The sequence below is a fragment of the Symphalangus syndactylus genome, chromosome 21, assembly GCF_028878055.3.
Source record: "Symphalangus syndactylus isolate Jambi chromosome 21, NHGRI_mSymSyn1-v2.1_pri, whole genome shotgun sequence".
Classification (NCBI taxonomy): domain Eukaryota; kingdom Metazoa; phylum Chordata; class Mammalia; order Primates; family Hylobatidae; genus Symphalangus; species Symphalangus syndactylus.
The window spans coordinates 17,950,006-17,969,878 of NC_072443.2; the positions used below are offsets into that span (position 1 = coordinate 17,950,006).

The following is a 19,873-nucleotide window of genomic DNA, read 5'->3' on the forward strand; positions in this document are numbered from 1 at the left end:
GTGGGAGCCCGGCAGGTGCTGGCTGCGGAGGACCGTGATTATGCCACTGCGCTCCAGTCTGGGTGACAGAGTGAGACCCTGTCTCCATTAAATAAATAGATAAATAAATATATATATAAGTAAAAGAGGAGGGTGTCTTTTGAAGGCTATTAAAGTCGTCTAAGTGTCCTCTGATTATATGAGGCTGGGATGGTGCATGGAAGGTTGTGTTGAATAACCTGATACTGTCTCTGAAACTATAGAAGCATTAGTAATTTTAGCCTGAGAGTGCTATAATCTGGGATAATTTGGTCCAATACTTCCAGGGAGGGTTGAAGTTTTGAGATAGCTGGAGTTATTTCAGTTGAAGACCAGAATATGAGGCAACTGGATACTCAATTATAATTCAATTTCTACACTTTATATTAGGTAGAAATGGGTAACATGTGGGACACTATGTTAAAAGTAATGCAGCCATAGTGTAGTGGTAGAAGCAGATGAAAAGTACTACAATAGTCGTATAGATGAGGTACTGGAAAGAAGCAGAGTTGAAAAATTGGAGATAAATGTCAGTTTTCCAGAGCCATGGGATGAAAACCAAACAGGATTACAACAGATTCAATTCACTCAAGATGTCTAACTTGGTAATAGGTCAGAAAACTAAATTTGTCGTATTTTCTTAAAAGTAAACAAAAATGTTCCTTTTGCTAAAACACGTGTAGTGCACCTTCGGATTTGATTTTTCTTTATATTCTGTAAACTGCTCACAGTAAAACAGAAAAAAAGTCTGACAAATATGATGGTCCTTAAATCTTGTAGGAGTATGATGCTTCTCCAAAGAATAGAGGTTTTGCTAGGAAGGCCCTAAGCAAGGAATCAAATTTCCTTTTGCAAGAAATAAAATTCTGAAAAGTTCCCTGCACCTTGGAAAGGCTCTGGTTGAAATTAATAGCACAACGTTATTTATTTAAATTTTAACTTTTAAGTTCAGGGGTACAAGTGTAGGTTTGTTACAGAGGTAAGCTTGTGCCATGGGGTTGGTTGTACAGTTTATTTCACCACCCAGGTATGAAGCCTAATATCCATTAGTTGTTTTTCCTGATCCTCATAGCAAATATTACCCCCATAAAGTTTTATGGTTACTTTTTTCTTATCTTCTGATTAATGCCATTAGATTCACAAATTGAAATTATTTTTCAGTAGTTTAATTCCCCCTAGAAGGTTTAAAAAATGTTTCCGAATTTCCTAAGTCTTCTTTGTTAGTCTTCTGAAAAGCTATATTCAATAGAATTCATGTGCTTAGGTACAGTTTCACTGAAAGCGTATCTTCAACATTTGACCTGTTTAAAAGTTCTTAAGGTGTTAAGGAACATTAGGTATCAGAGTTTATGGCATTTGATTAATCTGAATAAATCTTGGCATCAAATTGAATTCAGCAAAAGTAACAGTGATAAATCAGAGAGCAATATTTGAAATGTCTCCATGAAACATTTTAAAACAATGTTTAAGTTCACTAATTTGAGTCATTACACTTGGCCCTAATATAGTAGATTTTAAGTGAAGCTCAGTCGAACCTGGCAGATATCATATACAAACTTTTAATAGTCGTAACAATTCCTGTACCTCATTTGGAAAAAGATTATTTCCAGAGCATCAGTGCTTTGACCAGAAAGGCATTTATTATTCTGTAACACTTTTCTTGAGAAATTAGCATGATTCTTCATTTGAGTACGCTCTCTCAGATAAGATTCTAATATTTGGGTGTGAATAAAACTTCAGGGCATTGAAAGCAGCTGGAAGATAGACAATAGGGCAATCATCCTCTCTTGTCATTCTCTATCAAGGTCCTCTTTAATTGTTGGCCTAAACAGCTATAACTTTATGGTGAAAACAAACCGCTTGGATATAGCGTTAAAGGTTGAAATAATGAATTATACATAAATCTATTTAGTTCAGTTATATTCTGTTGAATTGGGAGAACATCTAATTTTTAAATTTCTCTGCATTTCTTGAAGTTAGGAATAAAAGCTGGGGTGGAGTCTCCTGAAATAATGAGGTCTAGAATAATTTCTGTTAAATTTACTTTTTAGCAGGATAAGTCTACTAAAATCAATATGAATGGAACCTTCAATGTACCACTGAAGATAATTAATCTTTGAGAGGTTAAGTAACCATTACAAGGTTATTTACCTAATTAGCAACTAAACCAACCAATTTTTAGATTCCTTAACTTTAAGACTATTGCTCACATAGTCACGTAAAGTATATCTTCCACATAGTCACAGGCAATCACAAGCTAACACGAGCAGTTAGCACAAAATATATGTTCCACGCAGAATGCAGAACAAAAAAAGACACTTTAAAAATCCTTTTCCCTTTTCCAAATTCATATTTAAAAAGTTTCTTGTGGAATTTCCCAAATGCCAGCATGGCCACATATAATACAGATTGATACTCAGACCTCTAATGAGAAACAGTTAGAATTATGCTAAACAAGGAACATTCTATATTGATTTAACAAATTCTCCTCTTTCCACTTATAGTTTCTCATAAAATGTAACATGTTTGTCTTGTGTGGAGTCTGTATAGAAAAAAGTGTGATAACTGAAGATATAGACACACAGGTGTATGTGTGTCTGTGTGTTCCTGTGTATTATAGCCTTTCTTTAATGGTTTTCTCTTTTTTTATATATATATACTTTAAGTTCTAGGACACATGTGCACAACGTGCAGGTTTGTTACATATGTATACATGTGCCATGTTGGTGTGCTGCACCCACTAACTCATCATTTACATTAGGTATATCTCCAAATGCTGTCCCTCCCCCTCACCCCACCCCATGACAGGCCCTGGAGTGTGATGTTCCCCTTCCTGGGTCCATGTGTTCTCATTGTTCAATTCCCACCTATGAGTGAGAACATGCAGTGTTTGTTTTTTTTTTGTCCTTGTGATAGTTTGCTGAGAATTATGGTTTCCAGCTTCATCTATGTCCCTACAAAGGACATGAACTCATCCTTTTTTATGGCTGCATAGTATTCCATGGTGTATATGTGCTACATTTTCTTAATCCAGTCTATCATTGTTGGACGTTTGGGTTGGTTCCAAGTCTTTGCTATTGTGAATAGTGCCGCAATAAACATACGTGTGCATGTGTCTTTATAGCAGCATGATTTATAATCTTTTGGGTATATATACATATATATATATATAAACTATATATATATTTTTTTTGGGACGGAGTTTCGCTCTGTCACTCAGCTGGAGTGCAGTGGCGTGATCTCGGCTCACTGCAAGCTCCGCCTCCCGGGTTCACACCATTCTCCTGCCTCAGCCTCCAGAGTAGCTGGGACTACAGGTGCCCGCCACCATGCCCGGCTAATTTTTTGCATTTTTAGTACAGACGGGGTTTCACCGTGTTAGCCAGTATGGTCTCGATCTCCTGACCTCATGATCCACCCTCCTCGGCCTCCCAAAGTGCTGGGATTACAGGCATGAGCCACCGCGCCTGGTCTCTATTTAAGTTAGCTCTGTCCAGGGCAAACCAGCATTTCAAAGATACAAACTGTTTTTGCAAAAAGCAGGTATACACCTCTCTATAGTGCAGACATTATGTCTACTTATTTCTCTCTAAATAGATCTTTCATTTTAACAAGTACTTCACCTTCACAAAATTTAGTTGAGTCAGTGAACTCTTATCCAGATGCTATATCTTGGCCAGATTATCAAGAATTAAGCCTCACAGATAGGCTGTTTCCATTTCCTTTAACAAAGTTTATCAGTCCTGGGTTACTTCTTGATTTCTTGCCAGTGGCATATAATGATGACTCAGCCAAGTCAGTTCCCAGAGTTGGACTCTTTTTTTTCTTATACACAGGAAACTTCTTTTCCAAGAATACTTATTCCCGTTGCTCACAATCTTCACAGTTGATGATTATAGAATGATCTATGTACTTTCAATGTACCTTCAAAAATGAGATCTGCAGCTGGATAAGACGTGTGTGTGTGTGTGTGTGTGTGTGTGTCTTAGTAGACTTATACCGTTCATTGAATAAGAAGCCTAGTTGATAGTGTAAGGAGAGAGTTAGAAGAACAGGGAATTATTTGGTTTAAGGAATTGTGAAGAAAGGTGCTATGCCATTAAAATTTTTCTATACTTCAGTGTTAAATCTTAATTTTTTGCAGAATTTACTAAGCTGCTGGAAACTGTCAAAATTGACTGTTGCTAAGTTCCGTATTGCTTTGTAATTATCTTAAAACAAAACTTGGTTGATACCAAAGTACAATTTTTCCTCTAGCTTTCATAAATTGAGACAGGTCTTTTTCTCACCCTCCACATACCTATGGCTGGAAGCCGAGGTGGTTGTTCTTGGTTCCCGTTACAACTTCTAGACTGTTAATTTCTCCGCTCCTTGCAAATTAGACTGTTCCTTTGAAACTCAAACCCCTTGGAAATATCAGCCATGCCCCTTTGGTATTACCATCATCAACAGACCTCCCTCCTGGGCACTCTTGTCTTTTTTTTTTTTTTTTGATATGGAGTCTTGCTCTGTCACCCATGCTGGAGTGTAATGGTGTGATCTCGGCTCACTGCAACCTCCTCCTCACGGTTTCAAGTGATTCTCCTGCCTCAGCTTCCTGAGTAACTGGATACCACCACAGGTGCATACCACCACACCCAGCTAATTTTTGTATTTTTGGTAGAGACGGGGTTTCGCCATGTCGGCCAGGCTGGTCTCGAACTCCTGACCTCAGGTGATCTGCCTGCCTCAGCCCCCCAAAGTGCTGGGATTACAGGCATGAGCCACTGCACCTGGCCTCTTGTCATTTATTTAAGGCTTTAGATCTTTTGCTCAATATCATCTTCAGGCAAGTTCAGCCATCATTTTAGTGGCTCAGCTTTCACGTGAAAGGACCAGTACAAACCTCGGTTCCCCGTTTTCTGACATCTTTATTTCCATTACTTTTTTTCTTTCCTCCACTTTATTGTCATCAAATCTGAAACATTTTCTACAAGGGTATGTACCACCAGGATCTAGATGCAAATATTCTGCCTCCTGGACATCACTCCTTGCCAGCTTATTGGCCCAGATATCCTCATTCCTACAACCCTTCATTTTCACTGAGACTCTCCTTAGGACACAGCTGCTGCTGCTCCCTCACGATCCATCCGTACTCTCTTGCTTTCAGTTTCCAAGTTTTCCTCCTCAAATGCCATAGTTCATTTTTAGCATTCCCTTGCAACTACCCTGAGCTTCATTTTCCCACAATTTATTTGTTTCTATTTCTCTTCCCAAATTTTAAATATTGATGTTTCTAAGGGTTCTGTCCTAATTGCTCTTCTTTTCTCTCCACACACATACTCTCTCTAAGCTCTAAACACTACTAAACAGCTAATAATTTCCAGTTTTAGAGTTTGGCCCAGACTTTTATTCTAGGAGTTGATGATTTACATGACAATAGCACTCGAATAATTCAGAGGTAACATGTCCTGGTTTCCCACATGTCAGTAAGTGGCACTGCCAGCCATGCTAGACGCTTATAAGTCATTTTTGGCCCTTCCTCAATATTCTGACAATATCCAATTCAACATTCATTTCAAAAATATTTTGGTTCCAAATACATCTGTAATTTTCTCCACCTATTTTGATTTCCAATGTCCCCAGCCTAGCCAGAGCCACATATTTTCTTAGCTACGCTTATTTTCTTAGGTCATCCTTAGTCAACCTACTTTAATTCTTAATCTCCTACACCCTGTTAGCTACAGAGAAACCAAAGTGATCTCTTAACATGTCTTTCAGTTTCCAACTCTCCCACTTTTCTGGTGTACTTGGACTAAGACCTATGTTCCTCATCATTACTAATGAAGACCTGTACTGTTTCACATATCCTTGTCTTTCAGCCACGTCTCACATTAGTCTTTCTCCCTTCTGTACTTCATCCAGATTCCTACTTTTCAGTTTTTCATTTCATCCAATTCACAGGTTTCTTCTACATGCCAAGATCTTGCTCATATATTAAGGTCCTTGAACACTGGGGGTTTTTCCTAAAAGACGAACCTTTCTGTATTGTATGAAAAGCTAACTCTTTTTATTCTCAGGTCTTGGCTTAAATATTCTCACTTGAAAGAAGTGGTTAGAATCTGTATAATCCAAATTAATATTTCTTTTTTTTCTTTTTCTTTTGAGACAGGGTCTTGCTGTGTCACCCAGGCTGGAGTGCAGTGGCACAATCTTGGCTCACTGAAACCTCTGCCTCCTGGGTTCAAGCAGTTTTCCTTTCTCAGCCTCCTGAGTAGCTGGGACTACAAGCGCACACCACTACACCCGGCTAACTTTTTTATCTTTAGTAGAGATGGGGTTTTGCCATGTTGATCAGACTGGTCTCAAACTCCTGGACTCAAGTGATCCATCCGCCTTGGCCTCCCAAAATGCTGGGATTACAGGCATAAGCCACCATGCCCGGCCCAAATCAATATATCTATATATAAAAATTGTATGTATGAATCTTATATAATCTGAATTAAGATTATATCTAATGTTCGCCCCAACACCCTTGTTGTATATTCAGTCCCTTGCTTCACTTTGCATGTGAACACATTTTGTAATAATCTCTTCTCTTTGCTCAGTGGGGTTTCTGTGCCTGTCTTCGTCTTCAGAATTGAAACCCTAGGAGTACAGGACTGTGGCTTTCTTATTCACCACTGCAGCTCCGTAACTAAGAGAGCATCTGATACATATGTGTGAAGGGAATTGGTTAAATATAGACCACTAGGTCCAGTGGAGTCCACAGTCTATTCACTTCATGTAGTTTCCAAGAAACAAAGGCTTCTCAACATATATTAATGAATGAGATATGGGCCAGGGTATCTGGTCTGGCTGGAGATGGCTTAACTTTGAGTTCGCTTGAGAGGGTATCAGTGTGAGCAGGAATGCTTTCACTCACTTCAAGAATTGCAGGGTGTTTAGGGGGAAGAATCACCCTGCTTCTCTGGAGAGACATGAGGGCTCTGTGGCTCCTGTGGGCTCTCAAACTGTTGGAAGATGACTGCTAAACCTGAGTTTTCAGGTCTCCTAGTTATATTCATTTAAACTTATAGATGATTTGTCACTATTTTAAGTTGTTTTTCACTGAAAAGTCAGTCTGAATATAGGGCCTTATTTCATTCAGATCAGAAAAACTGGGTTACGGTGAAATCTGTTTATCTATAATTTTTAAGTAAGTACAATTTTATAAACCAGTTATTCCTAACTTGAGAGGCCTGGAGGATTTATTACAATGTGTATTTCAGGGCCACATCTACAGAAGTTTTGATAACTTTCCTTACTAATACCTCTGACAGCACATTTTAGCAGGCATCCTGTGTTATTCAGAAGCAGAACGTTTATGCACTACACTTTGGGAGAGAGAAGTGCATGTTATGTTACCATTTAAAGATGCCTGGTTCTTGTGGGGCAAATTGGCAAATGATTTATCTGAACTAATGGCAGAGTGGAATTTTAATACTTTAGGGTTTTCAGGAATCTTAGAGCTCTTTTCATTTGTCTCATACGTAGAGCCTGAACCTTGAAGACATTAATGGATTTGTCACAGAAATTAAATGGGGTCAAAATTTACATTTCCAACCCATGTCTGTGCTCTTCATTCTAAAGCACAATGGCCTAGAGTCATATTTTAACCTCTAAGTTTTATCTTATTAAAAAATAAAATAAAATAAATAATTGTAAATACATGCATGTATTATACCTATATATACAATTTATATACATTACAATATTAATTTGAATTACACATGACATCACTAGTAAAGGCCAGTTACAGTTTAGACTGAGATAAGCCCTGTGAGAATTTACTAAGGTCAAAAAGACTCCTTTTAATAGTGACTCAGTGGCACCTACTCTAAGGACAAAGGCTCCAGTATGTATCCTAATCTAAGTTATTACTGAATGTGAGTCCTGTGATGGCTTCTAATGAAAATTTTCCATTGAAAAAAATCAATGTTAATAACTGGAACTCGAGAGCTGTAATGGGTTCTGCTGGGTTTTTCGGGCTTAGACTGTGTGCTATAATATGCTAAGAAGAGGAGTTGATGACCTGTGAGCTCTGGTCACTTCCTGATCTCATTTGATTCTTTGGTCTTTAGTTTTAAAAGGGTGATCAGAGAGGTTGCTTTATAATGGAGAAGTTGAACAAAAGGACCATCAACCTGCAGGCTCACTGGCACATAGCAAGTTTCACCGGATAAGCATTTCAGTAAAGAGGACTATTGCCAACAGCAATACTTGCAAGGAAGATTTGTTCCAGAGAAGATTTTTTTTTTTTTAAAGAAGCTGCTAGAAAAACTGACACTAGAAGCTAACTAGAGTCACTCTTTCTAGATATCAATGAAATTGTAAGTCTGAAGACATTACTTACCTAGATACAGAAATGGACTTTATTTAAGAACCAACTTTATACATACCTAATATACCTAGGCTTGTTGATCAAGTTGGCTGGCTGGGGAAGAATAAAACCATCTAGAAGATCCACATGATGAGAGAAAGCATTCGGGGAGGGCAGACAGATAGCTGATGCTGGCCACAGATAGAACCCAGAGACGCTCTGTGATTGAAGTTTTTCTAATACCTGGAAGCTTCGATTTGCTCTTATAACGTGTTCTAAAGCCATTTAATTCAAGACTACCCTTCCTAGTTGGTACCTGTAGATGTAATGCATCTCCTAAGTTATTACTCTAGGCTCCATCGGACAGAACAACTACCTGGAGGTAGGTGGTGGAGCCTCCGGACTCCACGACACATTTCACAGTGCTGTTTACTCCAAAACACTGGCCTAATTGAACTAATGTAGCTGTTGGCTAAGACGAGAAGTAACACACGAACATTCTTAAAGTCTGTTCTCTTTTGCCTTGTGACCTTAAACATTTGAAAGACCAAGATGAACACTATTGAATGGAATTGTGTTTCCATCGTCATAACTAATCTGAAAGCCTAAGTTTTACCACTTTCACTGCACATCCAATCTATTTTATGGGCAGAAGAGCACAATGGGCTCAGCTATCCAGGCTTTAGGAGTTATTTTAATCTTTAAAGAACAATAGACACAAGTAAAAGTACATACATAAAGTAGGTATTTTATATTTAATTTTTATTTTCATATGCATGAAAAGGGTGTTCCAAAAAAAGATTAGAGAAGTCCATGGCATGTCTTTCTGGTTAATGTTACTTTATTTTTTGGTTCATCTACTGTACTGCTTACAAGTTACTTGTTTTTTTTTCATGGAAAATTTTTTTTTAAATGAATTGATTTTACTTTTCATCAGCACAGTTGTTGACTAATACCAAAGTTAGTTAGAAGGTTATGATTTTTATATTTATAGAATGGCAGGGGCAGCATTTAGATAATACATCATAGTATCTTGGCATTCATGAAATATTAGTTTTCCATAAACATGAACTCAGAGAGGAAGGTTACATTTTTTTAAATTATAATAACATTTTGAAAACCATCTGTCCTTTAAAATGTTACTAAAATATATATTGGAACTGGTGTTTTAGATGCCAGTCCTTCCTGAAGAGTGTTTTGAGATTTTTTTCAAATACTGCCTCAGTTCTATATAAAAATAGAAAAAATTCTGCCTTGTAAAATGACTACTGGATGTAGGTAAGAAGAAGTTAAGGAAATATTACATAAAAATAGATTTGCAAAGGTAATTTACTGACGGATTATTTACACTTTGATGAGTGGATCTGGATATTTTGATACTAAGTGAAAGTGGTTCCACTGGAATTAGAAGGGAACAGAAATCTGCAAGCAGGAGTGAAAAGAATGTGTGTAAGCCGGGCACGGTGGCTCATGCCTGACCTCAGGTGAGCCGCCCACCTCAGCCTCCCAAAGTGCTGGGATGACACGCTTGTTAAGTGGTACTCTAATTAATCATAACTTAAAAGAGATTCATTATGTACACAAAATTAATCTTGTGTAATCAAGTGTATAAGTAAAATTAATTGAAGAAATCAAAAAACGCATGGTGGCTGACACCTGTAATCTCAGTGCTTTCGGAAGTCTAGGTGGGAGGATCCCTTGACCTAAGGAGGCTGAGACCAGTCAAGCAACACGGTGGGACCCCATCTCTGTAAAAACATTAGCCGGGGATGGTGGTGCGTGCCTGTAGTCCGAGCTACTTGAGAGGCTGAGGCAAAAGTATCACTTGAGCCTAGGACTTGGAGTCTGCAGTGAGCTATGATCACACCACTGACTCCAGCCAGAGCAACAGAGGGAGACAGTGAGAACACGTGGACACAGGAAGGGGAACATCACACTCTGGGGACTGTTGTGGGGTGGGGGGAGGGGGCAGGGACAGCATTAGGAGATACACCTAATGCTAAATGACGAGTTAAAGGGTGCAGCACACTAACATGGCACATGGATACATATGTAACTAACCTGCACGTTGTGCACATGTACCCCAAAACTCAAAGTATAATAATAATAATAAATCAGAAAACACTTGTAATTCCAAATCCAGATATATAAACCACAGGAATACTTATATAAACACACATTATACACACATATAGTATATGTATGATAAAATATACTTGTATGTTCAACTTGGGAAAGGTTGATGATTTTAGAAACAAACTAATTATTGCCTTGTGCTCTAATGATTTTCAATTTGAAGATGTATTTGGGATCAAATACATGAGGCTCCATATACAAGACATCTTTCTTTGCCCTCTTCTCAGCATCATGTTTTGGCTGATTATTGGACTACAACTGGGAGATCTAGAACTAAATTCCTGCTTAGTGTTTACTTGTTCAGAGCATAGGCTTTGAAATCGTCCTGTTTTGCCTCAGTCTCCACAGTGGTACCTACTAACCTCATGACTAGGGGATCGTGTAGCATTTCTCTAAGCCTTGTTTTCTTAGCTGTGAAGTGGTAAATTTTGGAAGTGCTTTGTTCATAGGATTTCTGTTAAAACTGAATTGGGTAAAGAATGTAAGGCATTTAGCACAGTAAAATAACCTGGATTACAGTAACTTTTCAAGGAGTGTTTATTAGTACTTAAACTGTCATTGTCATCAAAATTCTGTTTTTACATATGAACTTAGAAATGTCATTGTAACCTTCTCAACTCATTTGGTCATTTAAAATGGAGAGGTTGAGTTAGGTGTTTCTTAAATTTCTCTTTAGCTCTGATACTATGAGTCTGACGTTAAGTAATGCAAAGTTGGTAATTAAATCTTCCCCTTTCGTGATGTAGGAGAAAGGGATAAAAAACTTCTGGGTGACCGGATTCCCTTGCAAGTTTATTAGAATTGTAATTACGTAGCATTTTGAATAAAGCGTTCATTCTGGAAATCATTACGTTTACTTTTCTTAACTCCGTATTTTGTCAACTGTGGAAAAATTGGGATTTAGAAGTAAGCTCTGATTTAAAATTCCACCTACCTACCATTTAAATTGTAGTCTTGTAATTTCCTAACTTTGGTCTTGAAGGTGTTTATCATTCTTATGCGTTATTATACTGTATTATATATTTATGCAACATAAAATGTATAGTTTTAACTATTGCACATGTTTACATATGAAAGGTGTAGTTTTGAACTTATCATTATTAAATTTGCTAATTTTGCTTCACTATTCATTTTGGACACTTATCCATATTAGTACATGCAACTCAAGTTTATTCTTTTGAGCTACTGTATATCATTCAAATGTATGAATAAATAACCTTGCTTTCGTGGACATTTAAGTATTTTCATGTATCAGTATGAAAAGCAGTTTCAAAATGAACATTCAAATATACATTGTCACATATGTGTATAATATTTGTATATATGAAGGTTCCTGTGGGTCATATATCTGAAATCAAAATTACAAGGGTTTTGTACCTTCTATAATTAATTTTACTCTCAATTTTCAGTAAACAAGATTAGTTTTTGCACATGATGCATCTCTTTATTCAGTTAAAATTACTGACATAATTAGAATACCACTTAAAACTTGAGAATATTTTCAAGGGTATTTATGCGAAACTTACATAAATGTGTTGAAAAGTCCTTTTGTATATATGTAGAGATTACATGGTATGTTAAATTCATCAATTTGCCTAAATATCAAGCTATACTTAAGTAGTGTCCATACACCATGCTTTTGCTTGACTGAACTCCAATATGTATATCGGGAGTACTTTTTAATATTCATAGGTTAAGTGGCCTGTTTTGGAAAATGATATTAAAAATGTAATTCAGATGAATGCTTAGAGTAAAGATTAAAGATGAATGAGCTTTCGTATTAATCATCAATATGACAACCCTAAAGGGAAACATGATTTTCAAATGTACCTCCTTGTAGGCAGGATAATTCAGAAATGCACAGTGCATATTAGATATGGGATTTGAGTCATAGTGTATTTCTCTGAGAATGTAATTTATTGTACTTTCACATCCACCCCACTGAATATGCAGAGTTTAAGATGCAATGGCCAGAAGACATGAGCGTGTCACTAGGAGGATGTGGACGTGGGCTCCGGGGCTGTTGATGATGACGGTGGTCTTTTGGGGTCATCTGTGGAATGGACAAGGCCAAGGTAAGTGCAAGGATTTTCTAATTCTTTGCGAGTCGGATGCGAATTTCGCTTTGTGATGAAATTATGTTGAGTCTTTGGTTTGATGTTTAAGCAATTTGTTATAATCTTCCGTCAGGTTTTTTTACAGGGCATTGTAATATCTCTGCACCAGTTAAATTGAAATAGAATTAGGTATGAGTAAATGCATCAAAATTGAAGCCATCTTTCTGAAATTGGCTTTTCTCTGTTGTAATTGGTGATATGTATATATATATGTGAGGTATTATGAGGCCATATATATGCGTGTGTCTCTGTTGTAATTGGTGATATGTATATATATGTGAGATATTACGAGGCCATATATATGCGTGTGTGTGTGTTTTGGGTGGGTGGGTGTGTCTGTGTGTTTGTGTGTGTGGTATTTTACAGGAACACATAGCATATAAAGTTGTGATTTTGAAGAAAAGTTTTTGGATGTTTGTCTCTTTAGGGTTTTTATGTTTTTGGATGTTTGTCTCTTTAGGGTTTTTATGTTTTACATTTTAAAATTTCAAGAACCTATTCTTAAAGGATGTGATGTTCTTTAGAAATTAAATGAAAAATGTGACGTTTCTCATTCTTCTGCCAAGTGTATTTAGGGGAAATTAATGATAGAGTGGAGCTGCAAGGTTGTGGCATCCTGAAATGTCTGTTGGAGAGTAGAAAAGGGCCATAGATTTTGTAATAAGGCTTTCAATACTGATTTGATCAATAGCTGTATGGAGTGGTTTGTGCCGAATCTAGCATCTGTGAATGTATTTTGTGATAAATATTGTATTATTTTTGGAGATGTGTTGCCTGCTCAGATACAAATTGCAATTCTGTATTTTATGTGATAAAACATCCTGACACCCCTGAAATTTTCTTTTCCTTTCGGGGCAAGTATATTTGGCATTGATTTTCTGCATTTTCAAGGCTTGAAATGAAACCTGTGAGCAGGAAGTTTACAGAGTTATTTCAAGGGATAGGTATATTTCTCCAGATAAAATTGAAAGTGTGCAGTGTTATTATATAATTGTGATGAAGTTGAGCTTTGCTAGTTTGAAGTATCTAATAAAGTTTAACACTTTTTAAAAGATCCTTCAAAAAGAGCAGTTTTCTTGCCATATGTAATATTGTTTAATGAAGTTTTGAAATGAAATAGATATTTTTCAAAACCACAAATGCATCTGTGCCTTTGTATATGAACAGTTGTATATACATGTAAGCAGATAATACATTTTGTTAATTAAGATCAGCTTTGATTTTAATTTTTCTTTCCTGTCATTCAGAATTTGTATTTGCATCTAATAGAATTCTCATTTTTCTTTTTTGTGATAAAACTAATGTAAAATATATTCAATACACATAGTAGATTTTTTCACCAAAGGTCTAAAACAAGAATATGTAGACAGTAGCTACGTTGGATTTCTGTGGCTATAAGAGTTGTCTATTTCTCTGGTAATGTGTAGAATTACTAAACGCAGCACGACAACTGTTTCTCTGTAATAGTGATCCAACATGACATGTAGTATTACACAGGGTTGCTAAAACCTTCCTCTGACCATCATTTCCAGTAATTGTGGCTTGTTTTAGATGAGGAATAGGTTATTAGATATTTAAAATATTTGAGAAAAATAGATATCTTCTCTCTTATTTACCCAAACCCTTTTATTTACTCAATATTGACGGCTCAAGTATTCTATCTTTCACTAGGGACCATCATTTATTAAAAAATGGCCTGAAATCAATTCCAAGTCTAGCTGTAGTGAAGCTTCTAGTGGGAAATGCAAGTTAAGTAATTTGTTTTCTTTCTAAAAGGATAAATTAAAATAGACAATGATTCAAAGAACAAAACAACTTAATAGAAAACATAATGGAATGCTTTGATATTATGATTCAGGGAATTTTGCTTCCTTTGTGGTAGCTAGATTGAGTGAAGGAGATTGCTTAGGTATAATGAGCAAATCTTATAATTGCAAGTATAACCCAAGCTGCATATCATCATTTAGCTCAATAAGCCTCATTAAATATTAAATATTACCTTTTAACTTTTATGCAATTAAGCAGAATTTAAAAATAAAAGTTTTAAAAATTAAAGTTTTTATTACTAAGTATCTTTTAAAATACAAATCTCACAGCTCCTTATTGTCAAAAGAACACATGAAAATTTATAAATAAGGTTTTCTCTCTATTAAGTTTACAGTCTTGCATTAAATATTGGTTATTGGGACCCACCATGTCCAAGATTATGATTAAGTATCAATGAAGTATGACTCTTGCAGCAAATATGCATGCAAATGTTATAAGATTATTTTCACATTATTTCACATAATTTCTTAAGCATAATAGTATAAGTAAATTATACTTTCTACACAAGCTCTTCATATTTATGAATAGAACATGTTCTAAATGTTTCAGTCATTGGGGAATCCCAATGTCATATTTATGAATGGACCGTGTTCTAAATGTTTCAGTCATTGGGGAATCCCAATGTCATATTTATGAAAGGACCATGTTCTAAATGTTTCAGTCATTGAGGAACATTCCTAGAGAAACCGTGTGAGAAATTGTAGCTAAGCTCAGAAACGGAAGACAAAAATCGATTTAACGAGGAATGTAGATTAATGTCATAGTATTATCGCGACTGTGTGCAACCACTACTTATAAACAATGATATAAGAAATGCAGTCTGAAATCTGAATTCTAAATAGGAATGTAGGGCCATTATCCCTCTGGGACCCTGAGGGTCAAAATAAGAGAAAAGGGATGAATGGTGGGCTGGAAGTAAGTCAGTGATCCTTGTCAATTTTTTGTATCTGTCAAGAAAAGCATCTGCTTGAGGACATCCATTTTCCTACTTCTGAGTTACAGAATAATAGGTACTTATCCTGAATGTGACATTCCCTGACGTGGACTCTGTGTCTTTGCTGCTTAGGTGGTGTGTGCATGAGAAAGTGCTTAACATCTGAAAACGGTGACAATCCTTAGAGAAAGATATATATGAATTTTAAAAGGAAATATACCCACGATGGAAATAAAACAAAAAGCATATATATCTAGCTGTATTTTGTCTTTTTGGTAACTATTACAATATATACATTTTCAAACAACTAAGTTCAGCACTGGCTTTGGGAGAACCTTGATAAAACTGAACTGGCATATAATAAGCATTGGTGTAATTAATAGCACAGCGGGCAGAACCATGGGGGTATTTCCTGAGGAAGAGGGACTATAAAGAGGCAAAAGAAAACCCAGCTCATTCTGGGGAGTGCCAGGAGCAGTTATTATATTCAGAACTGAGAACTTATTTCTAACTCACCAACCCGTAGTTCTGGCTGAAGTGCAGTCGTGCAGTCATAGCTCATTCACAGCCCCAACCTCCTGGGTTCATATGGTCCTCTCATCTCAGCCTCCTGGTAGCTATGACCACAGGTGTGCACTACTTTGTCCAGCCAGTTTATTTTATATTTTATTTTCATTTCATTTGTAAAGACTGGTCTTGCTATGTTGCCCAGGCAGGTCACAAACTCCTATCCTCAAGCAGTCCTCTAACCTAGACCTCCCAAAGTACTGAGATTACAGGCATGAGCCATTGCACCTGGCTCAAAAATATTTCTGTCTTAATGGCTTTAACAAAGAAGTGCCATTTTGGGGATATATACAATGGTGTGCTGTTTGGGAGTGACACAAAAATAATTATAAGAAGAATGGAACGAATATGTCAGTATGTTTTCAAAAGCAAGTTAGCCCAAGTTTTTAAACAAGCATAATTTTAGAGTTTTTGTAACTAACTTAGGGTTTAAATGTAGCAAAAATTTTAAACATTATCATGAATACACAGAAAATTTTAATCAATTTGGTTTCCACGATGAATTTACATGCTTAAATTCCTAATTTCAATTTGCTGCTAGATATGAGAAAGTTTGAGATTTTGAAGAAGCAAGTGGTTCTTACAAATGTAGCAAACTTAAATTTTGAGGACAATTTAATTTAACTTCCATTTTTATGACCTGATTTTGGGTCAGCTGTTAAGCATTCAAAAAATAAAATCTGATAATATCTGGCAATTCCAATTTTCAGTTTTATTGATCTTCACCATGAAATAATATATAAGTTAAGGGGCACAATTTTCGAAAAGCAGATCACTTTGTTGTCCTATTTAGCAGGTTCTCAAATTATGCCATCTTGGAATCATTACAAGTAATTATATGAAGACAATATCTTGTGTTTTGTATTTCATTGTTACACATACAATTGTTCTCTAGAGATATCAGAGAAAACCCACTCAAGAAGGGAAGGTTAGATAAACAGCCCTCTCTCTCTCTCTGTCTGTCTTTGCCTCCATTTGGTTCCTTATATTCATTTCTCAGTGCATTTCAAAGTCACTTTTATTGTTCCCTTCATTTTCTCTTTCATTCCAGAAGTTTAAGTGATTGCATAATTCTTTTGACAGCTGAAGGTAGTATCCGACTTTGAATTAAAGGTTTACAGCTACGGCTTTTCAATTAGAAAATCTCAGATCATGTGATCTATGAGTTTTAACATCTTAGGATCGCGACCAGTAAGGAATAATCACTTTGAAAAACCTTGATGCTACCTAGAGTTTGTGTTTTGTGAGGTTGCTTGGTAAATTATTTTCATTTGATAATTGAATATTGCTTCAAGAGAGGTGAGCTCAGACATTTGGCAATGAATATTGAATGTGTATTCCAAGAGACATGACCTTAAAATATCATCAAGCTAAGTAGTAGTGAAATTGAACTCTGCTGTATAATAGAAGTCAGTGTTTCTTACATCTTTATGATATATAAATATTTTTACATTGTGGTAGATAATAATTTGTATGGGAACATTTAATTGAATTTAATTTATCCTATGGCAGAATTATGTTACATAGGTCATTTTAGTTTTTGATTTAAGCATCTTAAAATTATAAATGCAAATATTCAACACGTAAAACCCACATGAATACACACTCCCAAACATTTGAAATCCTAACAGTCATTTCCAACAGCTTTTTCCTACAAAAGAAGTCAGCTATTCTTAGAGATGACATGCATTCCCATAGCTTGAGAGGTTCACACTATAAGGTAAACAGAGAAAGGATTACAGCAGTTTAAGAATACCAGCGGATTTACTTTAAAGACAATAGACTTTTGAATTACTTGTCTTCAAAATTTGGTTTCTTGAGAAAATTATCTGTGTAGATTAATCATGCATTTCAGATACTTTCCAGACATCTGAATGTTGTTTTCTTAAAAGTAGCCAGCAAGCCTTTTTTATGCAGTCTGCATGGGAAATAGTAAGAGATGTGTATGCTGTATATCTACTAGTAGAGATTTGTTTTTGAGTGCTTCCTTAAAAAATTATTTTTTCTGAAGAAAGGGATTTATTTTTTATAATTTAGATTAGATGATTTTAAATGTTTTTAGGTTTTAACCTCTCTGATCATCAGGGTCATTGCCATGGAAAAAATGCAAGTTATAGCATATTTCATTTTTATAAGGAAAGAAGTTGATAATTTAGACTTTTTTCTTTTACTAAATTGAATTACATCACTCAATATTTGGATGGCATTAATTCACAATAGTAACAAAAAAATCTTACTATTCAACCTAATAAAGTATGATTTCCTTCACATTTAACTTAATTTGTTCTTTAAAACATCTCCTAATGAAGGTTTTCTCATCCTCTGAAGCTGAATTTATTTAGGAAAAAATATTTTAAACACCATCCCAAGTGATATAACTATTTTTATTGAGCTTTGATGTTCTATTTGAACATATTTGAAGACTGTACAAGCACTCAATTTAGAATTAAGATTTTATTTGGAGATTTTGGTTGTATTTGAAATCTGTTGTGGAATTAAACATGAAGAATACGTCAATTTACTAGATGTCATTGTCTATGACACATTTTAGTCTTATCTTTCTGCCTATATGTAAAGAGGAATAGAAATAATTGGTATAAACAGGAAAAAAGAAGTAAAGTGGTAGGATCAGATGTGAGAAATATATAAGCTAAGATACTCTTTTTTTGTTTGTTTGTTTTTTGTTTTTGTGAGACAGAGTCTTGCTCTGTTGCCCAGGCTGGAGTGCAGTGACACAATCTTGGCTCACTGCGGCCTCCACCTCCCGGGCTCAATGCTTCTCCTGCCTCAGCCTCCCACGTAGCTGGGGTTACAGGTACGCATCACCACAACCGGCTAATTTTTGGATTTTTAGTAGAGACTAGGTTTGACCATGTTGGCTAGGCTAGTCTCAAACTCCTGACTTCAAGTGATCCACCCACTTCAGCCTCCCAAAGTGCTGGGATTTCAAGTGTGAGCCACCAGGGCCAGCCTAAGCTAAGATATTCTAGAAGCTAATAATAGTAAAATATAATGTAAATTGTTTAAAATTAATCTGTATATGAAATTTTTTCTAGGACTTTCCTGCCAGAAAAGTAGGAATAGAATGGCAGAAGGAACGAGGTTCCTTCTACAAGCAGGCACACATCCTATTTCACTTTATCCTGTGATCAGTCTCATAACCATCTCCTGGTGTGAAGTGCTAAAACTGTGCTTTAAGAACAACTTAAGTCCTTTATGTACAAACTAAAGTATGAGAGCCTGAACCTTGGAAACCAAGAGATTCCAAAAAGCCTTATTTGTGAGACTGGGGTGCCACAGATATTGGCAGAAATTACTGCTTATTCTTAATTCTTATTGTTCCTTTCTAACACTTCAATTTATAATGCCAATATCTACCTCAGCCTAAAGACAAGCTCTAGAATCACTTGTGTTACTTATTACATTTCTTTTAAAAAACTCATGAATTACACATGAATTTCAAAGTTGCCAACTGAGATTCCAAGGACTTAAAAAAAAAAAACCTGGCACCTTTCCATTATAAAGGCTGTACGCAGTCTTCATAGTGTTTGTCTTTAAGGGACGTGCCTCATCCATCAGCAACTTTTCTTCCTTAAATCATCATATCTTGCCTAAAAATGTTTTCTCAAAAGTTAGGAAGCACTAAGGTTTGCAGATTGTTATATCACATCTTAATCTACGTATGAACTTTAGCATTATCAAAGCATGAACTGTTCTGGGTTTTCATAGTTAATTATGTTTGTCATAATAACTGGGATGCAATTGTTTTTCTTATGATGATTTTGTACTTGCTTTTCTTATGGTAACTTCTGATGCTTGTTTGTAAGATCTTCCTCTCTTTTCTCCATCTGGTTATCTTCTTACCTCCTGTCCTTTAACTCAGATACCACCCACACTGTGTGTCTTTCTGGATTGCTTCTTATTTAACTGTTG

At 35.9% G+C, this 19,873-nt stretch overlaps 1 long non-coding RNA gene across 1 annotated transcript in view; it reads left to right on the top strand.

The window, feature by feature from the left end:
• LOC134735468 (uncharacterized) overlaps window positions 1-19,873 on the top strand; it is a 63,304-nt gene that overhangs the window by 18,215 nt on the left and 25,216 nt on the right. The window contains exon 2 of the long non-coding RNA XR_010118606.1: window positions 12,449-12,570. This is a non-coding gene — a long non-coding RNA (uncharacterized lncRNA). The remainder of the gene's footprint in view (window positions 1-12,448; window positions 12,571-19,873) is intronic.